At 43.3% G+C, this 8,552-nt stretch overlaps 1 pseudogene; it reads left to right on the forward strand.

Moving 5' to 3' along the window:
• Positions 1-4,922, forward strand: part of LOC125517345 (uncharacterized) — a 28,636-nt pseudogene extending 23,714 nt beyond the window's left edge.
• The last annotated feature ends 3,630 nt before the right edge of the window (positions 4,923-8,552 follow it).

The following is an 8,552-nucleotide window of genomic DNA, read 5'->3' on the forward strand; positions in this document are numbered from 1 at the left end:
TTTGTTTTCTTTTTGGTTGAGGGAAGTGCGAATTGATTTGGTACGTACAAGTACAATATTACTACATGTTAGACTTGTCCTTAAAATTCAACCCGCATCATTTTATATCACGAAAATTCAGATATCGTGCTCCCAAAACTGGCGCCTCCACAACCCGCGCCTTGCTATCCCGAAATTACAATGCGCGCGAAAACTCCCTCCAGCTGCCAAATCCCGACATGCGAAATCCCCCTTCTAACCCTGAGTCGAAAGGGCCACTAGTTCAAATCAGTGGGGGGGGGTACTTTTGTAACACACCCTACATTTTGGACAAGCGCATCCCTAAGTCATGCTTCACCCCCTCCCATCGCCCCCTTTTCGCCATTCGAAATCAGAGGCCGCCATAACCTCTCCGCTCCAGCCACGAAACCCCACCCTCCTCCGTCCGCCACCTCACAGCTGCCCAGCCGGAGCCTCTTCCCCGATGACGTTGTCCATCGCAACAGCTCGACGTCCCTCGTCCACCTCCCCGGATGAGGATCTGTCGTCCATCTTGTCGTCCCGCCGGTTCAGCCGCCCTGTCCTGCCTTCCAAGGAGCTTCTCCGACGATCGCCTCGTCTATCACAGCTGCTCCATCCCCACAGCGCCGCCTTAACCTGCTCCACTAGAACCGTAGCATCCTCACCGACTCCTCAGACGAAGCCGAGGCCTACTCGGCGCCACCAAAGAGGTTGTACACTCATCGCATCGCACCTTCTCCTTAACTCGACCTTCCGGCGATGACGGTGCTCCATCCTGCACCCCCATGGAGCCGGTGCCGCAGGCAACATCTCCACGGCAGCTCTCCCCCAATGCGAGGCCCCTTCGGCGGCGGCATCCATACCAGCCAGATCTGCTGCTGCTGCTCCGGCTCTAGCTCGCTCGCGCTGCTGCTGCTGCTCCGGCTCTTGCTCGATCGCTCACTCGCCCAGCTGTTGCTGCTGCTCTCCCCCTCGCTCGTGCTGCTGATCTGCTCCGATTTAGCCACACTTCAGTCGACTGAATCGAATTTTGGGTCAGTCAATTTTTAGCGGTTGGGGGGGCTCGCCGGAGTTAAGGAAGAACCACCCGCAGCGGGGACGGGGGCTCGCCGGAGAGGTACCCCACTATCAATCTTAGGGTTCAGGGTGGGGGGCGAGGGGCCTAGAGGGCTAGCCGGGGCGGCAGTGGGGAGTTGTTTCGGGGCGGCGAGGCGGCGCTGGGGCTGGCGGTTCGGCCGGTGGTGGCTGGCGGCTCAGGGGGGCGCAGGTTGAAGATGAACTGCAGGCCCTCCCTAAACTACATGTCAAGTGCCTCTCCGCTACCATTGCGTTCAGTTTTGACAGTAGCATTCAGATTCCATAGTAAATTTCAGTTTCAACAGTTAAGTTCAGAGTCAACAGTTTTTACCTCATCTGTTGTAGTCAGGTAGTTTTTGGTGATGTAAATTTTACATCTATTTTACATCATCTATTGGAGATCCTATTAGAATCCCACTTGAGATTGACGATTTTTGTTTTGTGCTCCTTCAGCCTTGACGTCTTACAGCTCACCGGAGCTGCTCCAACGAAAGAACGATCCATCACAACATAGCAGTGCCCTGGACGCCATCTACAGATTCCTCAGATCTTCCTCCACACCTCCGACAGCCACCTCTGCTTCAACTACTTCAGTGACCAACCCAATGATGCTGAGGTCGACACGGCTACGGCAAAGAGGTTGTACACTTGTTGCATCACTTATTGCTATACATTCACGTCGATCCATTAGGGCTATTTTGGTTCAATGAAAAACATAGCAATAGGGAATTTTTCCAATGGCACTCTACTATTCAATTATTCATAGCAATAAGGAATGAAGCAAAACATCCACCTGGACCTACTTTTCAAAATCCTATGCATGTAAACAAGACCAAGTGCATTAGTGGCAGAATAACATTCTAACTTTACACGCTTTCATATGGTTTCACTTTATTTTGGCCATGTTTCTTTGCATTCCTCTGCTCTTCCAATTCCTGTAAACCAAACACCTAAGTTGACAGAAATCCTGTGTTTACAAATGCTCTGTTTACCATGTGCATTCCTATCCTATTCTGGTGTTTTTCCTATCCCTGCGTTTGTAGAATCATGCAAGCCAAATGAGCCCTTACAGAATTACTTCAGTTACAGGTAGGTGTCGAAGGGAACTTTGTGTGGTTTTTCCTGCTCCTGCCGCGACATCGTCCACCTCACCTGAGCTGCTCCATCGACAGAAGCATCCACCAAACTAGACATCATGACTCCTGACCGTCTTTTGCCGCCTCAGATCTCCTTCCCTGCCGCGGGCACCCACCACAAAGGCATCACCATCATCGACTCAGCAGATGAACCTGAGGAGTACACGGGTCCACAAGAGAGGTCGCACTCTTTTGTTTCTGCTTATGTTATGCATTGCTTAAAATTACCTGCTACTTTATCGTCTTGTTCACCTCTTGGACTCCAAATTAATGTTCAAACTTGAATTCTAAATTAGTTGTGGGGCACATATCAATGCAGCAATGAATAGTATGTCTGTATAATATCTGGTTCACCTAGGGTATGCCTATGTTGTTCATCTTGGGTGGGAAACAAATAGTAAAGCAATCATCATCTGTCTTTTTATTAATTTAAAGCAATCATCAGCCTGCTATCATTATTTTTGGATCCATCCACTAGTTGTTACCATCACTCTAAATTTCTGCATGCTCTCCTTACATAATCTCACCATATTTTTTTATGCATGTCAGATATTGTACATAGTCATGCTGAACATGTAGAGAAAAAGAGAAGAGTTTTGCGCGGCAATACAATGTCATGCAGACATCGCTCCATGGCGGGTTCAATGGCAAACCCTCCCCAGCCCTCTCCAGATTATAATCCAGAGGAAGATATCTGTTCTGAGGCAGATTCAGACGCCGCTGACCACTCCTATTTACCCCCCAAGGTGTTTGCTGTACCTTGGCATGATGATGTTAGTCATATCATGCATATGTTGCCTTGCAGTGCCTACTTTTGACATCATATATGTCATCTTCTTAGTTTAGACATGTTCCGTAATGCCACCTGTTTAGTTTCTATATTATATATGGGAATTATGCATTCTCATGTCTTTTAGCCAGCCATAATATATGTGAAATGTGCAATGCCATCATGTTTAACCAGGCATCATATATTTGAATGATATCTTGCCCATCCTTTTCTTCATTACATTTCCATTTGTCGAAAATGTTTGTACATTAAACTACTCTTCCTGTGAATCAGCCATTTGGGTGGGAGATGGAAAAATCTAGAGTGAAAACAAGGCCTTCAGAGAAGACAGTGCTACCTGTCGAAGTAGATCTCTTGTTGGGTCCCGATAGCTCCTCAGAGATGGATTCAGAGACATATGGCCAGTCCTATTCCCCCACCGAGGTGTATGCTCAAACTTGGCACAGTTATATTGCTCATATCATGCATATGGTGTCTTGCATTGCATAGTTTAGACTTCATATACACAATATTCAACACCATGTTCTTAGTTCAGACATCATATCGAATGCCCTTTGTTTAGCATATAAATCACATATGTGAATTAAATGATGCGATCCTGATTCATTAGATACCATGTAGGTGAATTATGTCATGCGATCCTGTTTAGTTATTCATCATATCTTTGAATTATGTTATGCTATGCTATCCAGTTTAGATAGACATCATATATGTGAAATTATGTCATGCTACCCGTTTTAGTTAAACAATATACATGTCAACTATTTCATGCCTTTTTTCCACACAATCTATTGCATCTGTCTCTCATACAATGTCTATACATTCAACTATGTTTCCTGTTTATCAGCCATTTGAATTGGAGCGGGTGATGCCAGTATCCAGCAGACTAAAAACACGGTCTTAAAATAAAACAATGCTACCTCTTGGTGGAGATAGAACCCCGGTTGTACATGCACAAGAACCAGCCCTATCACACATAACCCAAACTCTCGCAGATTGTACCCCTACTGCGATGGACAGAGAACCAGCTTCACCCAATCTAACCCCAACCCCAGCAGATAGTAACCCAGTTCCTGTTGACATAGCACCATCTCCACCACAGAGCTCCCAAACAAGAGCAGTTAGTAAGGCAGCTCCAGTGCCCAAAGGGCTAGTACTACCACGGCGAACCCCAACTCCACCAGTTAGTACACCTATTCCTGTGGAGGAAGCACAACTAGCTAGTCGTAGTTTGATACGTCCATTTTGCATCATGCTTTTATATCAATATTTATTGCATTATGGGCTGTTATTACACATTATATCTCAATACTTATGGCTATTCTCTCTTATTTTACAAGGTTTACCATGAAGAGGGGAATGCCGGCAGTTGGAATTCTGGCTGGAAAAGGAGCAAATATTGGAAACCTATTCTGCACAGCTCCAAAAATCCTGAAACTCCACGGAAGTCAATTTTGGAATTAATAAGAATTACTGGGCGAAAGAAACACCAGAGGGGGCCCACACCCTAGCTAGGAGGGTGGGGGGCGCGCCCACCCCTACTGGGCGCGCCCCTTGTCTCCTGGGCCCCCTGGTGGGCCTCCGGTGTCCATCTTCTGGTATATGAAGGATTTTACCCTGGAAAAAATCGTGGGCAAGCTTACGTGACGAAACTGCGCCCCCACGAGGCAGAACCTTGGCTGAACCAATCTAGAGCTCCGGCAGAGCTGTTCTACCAGGGAAACTTCCCTCCGGGAGGGGGAAATCATCACCATCGTCATGACCAACGATCCTCTCATCAGGAGGGGGTCAATCTCCATCAACATCTTCCCCAGCACCATCTCCTCTCAAAACCCTAGTTCATCTCTTGTATCCAATCTTGTATCAAAACCACAAATTGGTACCTGTGGGTTGCTAGTAGTGTTGATTACTCCTTGTAGTTGATGCTAATTGGTTTACTTGGTGGAAGATCATATGTTCAGATCCTTAATACATATTATTACTCCTCTGATTATGAACATGAATATGCTTTGTGAGTAGTTACGTTTGTTCCTGAGGACATGGTTGAAGTCTTGCTATTGTAGTCATGTGAATTTGGTATTTGTTCGATATTTTGATGAGATGCATGTTGTCTTTCCTCTAGTGGTGTTATATGAACGTCGACTACATGACACTTCACCATTATTTGGGCCTAGTGGAAGGCATTGGGAAGTAATAAGTAGATGATGGGTTGCTATAGTGACAGAAGCTTAAACTCTAGTTTATGCGTTGCTTCGTAAGGGGCTGATTTGGATCCATATGTCTAATGCTGTGGTTAGGTTTACCTTAATACTTCTTTTGTAGTTGCGGATGCTTGTAATAGGGGTTAATCATAAGTGGGATGCTTGTCCAATTAAGGGCAGTACCCAAGCACCGGTCCACCCACATGTCAAATTATCAAAGTACCAAACGAGATTCATATGAGCGTGATGAAAACTAGCTTGACGATAATTCCCATTTGTCATCGGGAGCTCTTTTATCATTATAAGAAATTGTCCAGGCTTGTCCTTTGCTACAAAAAGGATTGGGCCACCTTGCTGCACTTTATTTACTTTCATTGCTTGTTACCCGTTACAATTTATCTTATGACAAAACTATCTGTTACCTACAATTTCAGTGCTTGCAGAGAAAACCTTACTGAAAACCGCTTATCATTTCCTTCTGCTTCTCGTTGGGTTCGACATTCTTACTTATCGAAAGGAATACGATATATCCCCTACACTTGTGGGTCATCAAGACTCTTTTCTGGCGCCGTTGCCGGGTAGCGTAGCGCTTTTGGTGAGTGGATCTCGGTAAGGAAACATTTCTATAGTGTGCTGACATTTTCTGTCACTTGTTACTATGGAAACTAATCCTTTGAGGGGCTTGTTCGGGGTATCTTCAGCCCGACCAGAAGAGCAAAGAGTTGCTCCTCAACCTACTTAACCTACTGAAAATATTTACTTTGAGATTCCTTCGGGTATGATAGAGAAACTGCTAGCTAATCCCTTTGCAGGAGATGGAACATTGCACCCCGATTTACACCTTATCTTTGTGGATGAAGTTTGTGGATTAATTAAGCTTGCAGGTATTCCCGATGATGTTGTCAAAAGGAAGGTCTTCCCTTTATCTTTGAAGGGGGATGCATTGACATGGTATAGGCTATGTGATGATACGGGATCTTGGAATTATAAATGATTGAAGTTGGAATTTCACCAGAAGTTCTATCCTATGCATCTTGTTCATCGTGATCATAATTACATATATAATTTCTGGCCTCGCGAAGGAGAAATCATCGCTCAAGCTTGGGGGAGGCTTAAGTCAATGTTATATTCATGCCCCAATCATGAGCTCTCTAGAGAAATGATTATTCAAAATTTTTATGCTCATCTTTCTCCCAATGATCGCAACATGCTCGATAGTTCCTGTGCTGGTTCTTATATGCTGAAGAGTATTGAATTCAAATGGGATTTATTGGAAATAATTAAATGCAACTCTGAAGATTGGGGTTCCGACGATGGTAAGGAGTCAGGTATGACACCTAAGTTTGATTGTGTTAAATCTTTTATGGATACCGATGCTTTCCGTGGATTTAGCGCTAAGTATGAACTTGACTCTGAGATAGTAGCTTCTTTTTGTGAATCTTTTGCTACTCACGTTGATCTCCCGAAGGGGAAGTGGTTTAAATATAATCCTCCCGTTGAAGTAAAATTAGTTACACCTATTACAGTTGAAGAAAAGACTATCACTTATAGTGATCCTATTGTTCCTACTACTTATGTTGAGAAACCTCCTTTTCCTGTTAGGATAAAGGATCATGCTAAAACTTCGACTGTTGTTCATAAGAGTAATACTAGGACTTATACACCTCCTGAGCAAATCAAAGTTGAACTAGTATTGCTATGGCTAAAGATCTCTTGGATGATGGTTTAGATGGGCATGTTATTTATTTCTATGGTGAGACTGCTAATATTGTTAGACCAGATACTAAGATACATAGACCTATGGTAGGCATGCCTATTATTTTTGTTAAAATAGGAGATCATTATTATCATGGTTTATGTGACATGGGTGCTAGTGCTAGTGCAATACCCTATGACTTATATAAAGAAATTATGCATGATATTGCACCCATTGAATTGGAAGGTATTGATGTTACTATCAAGCTTGCCAATAGAGATACTATTTCACCAATTGGGATTGTTAGAGATGTTGAAGTCTTGTGTGGGAAGGTTAAATATCCTGCAGATTTTCTTGTTCTTAGTTCCCCACAGGATGACTTTTGTCCCATTATTTTTGGTAGACCCTTCTTGAATACAGTTAATGCTAAGATTGATTGTGAAAAGGATACTGTTACAATTGGCTTAGAGGGTATGTCTCATGAGTTTAATTTTGCTAAGTTTCATAGACAACCTCGTGATAGAGAATCACCTAGTAAGGATGAGATTATTGGTCTTGCTTCTGTTGCCATGCCTCCTACTGATCCGTTAGAACAATATTTGCTAGACCATGAAAATGATATATTTATGAAGGAAAGAAGGGAAATAGATGAAGTGTTCGCTCAACAGGAACCTATGCTAAAACACAACCTACCTGTTGAAATTCTAGGGGATCCCCCTCAACCCAAGGGTGAACCCGTGTTTGAACTCAAACCATTACCTGATAATCTTAAGTATGCTTATCTTGATGAAAAGAAAATATATCCTGTTATTATTAGTGCTAACCTTTCAGAACAACAAGAAGAAATATTATTGAAAACTCTGAAGAAGCACCGTGCAGCTATTGGATATACTCTGGATGATCTTAATGGCATTAGTCCCACGTTATGCCAACACAAAATTAATTTGGAGGACGATGCCAAACCAGTTAGAGATCCTCAATGACGATTGAATCCTAAGATGAAAGTAGTGGTAAGAAAGGAGATACTAAAGCTCCGTGAGGCAGGTATAATTTATCCCGTTGCTGATAGTGATTGGGTAAGCCCTGTCCATTGTGTTCCTAAAAAGGGAGGTATTACTGTTGTCCCTAATGATAAAGATGAATTGATCCCACATAGAATTATTACAGGTTATAGGATGGTAATTGATTTTCCTAAATTAAATAAAGCTACTAAGAAAGATCATTACCCTTTACCTTTCATTGATCAAATGCTAGAAAGACTATCCAAACACACACATTTCTGCTTTCTAGATGGTTATTCTGGTTTCCCTCAAATACCTGTATCAGTGAAGGATCAATCTAAAACTACTTTTACTTGCCCTTTCGGTACTTTTGCTTATAGACGTATGCCTTTTGGTTTATGTAATGCACCTGCTACCTTTCAAAGATGCATCATGGCTATATTCTCTATCTTTTGTGCAAAGATATGTGAGGTATTCATGGATGATTTCTCCGTCTATGGATCCTCTTTTGATGATTGCTTGAGCAACCTTGATCGAGTTTTGCAGAGATGCAAAGACACTAGGCTCGTCTTGAATTGGGAAAAGTGCCACTTTATGGTTAATGAAGGCATTGTCTTGGGGCACAAGATCTCCAAGAGAGGTACTGAAGTT

Source organism: Triticum urartu, chromosome 6A, assembly GCF_056163025.1.
Source record: "Triticum urartu cultivar PI428250 chromosome 6A, HENAU_Tu73, whole genome shotgun sequence".
Classification (NCBI taxonomy): Eukaryota; Viridiplantae; Streptophyta; class Magnoliopsida; order Poales; family Poaceae; genus Triticum; species Triticum urartu.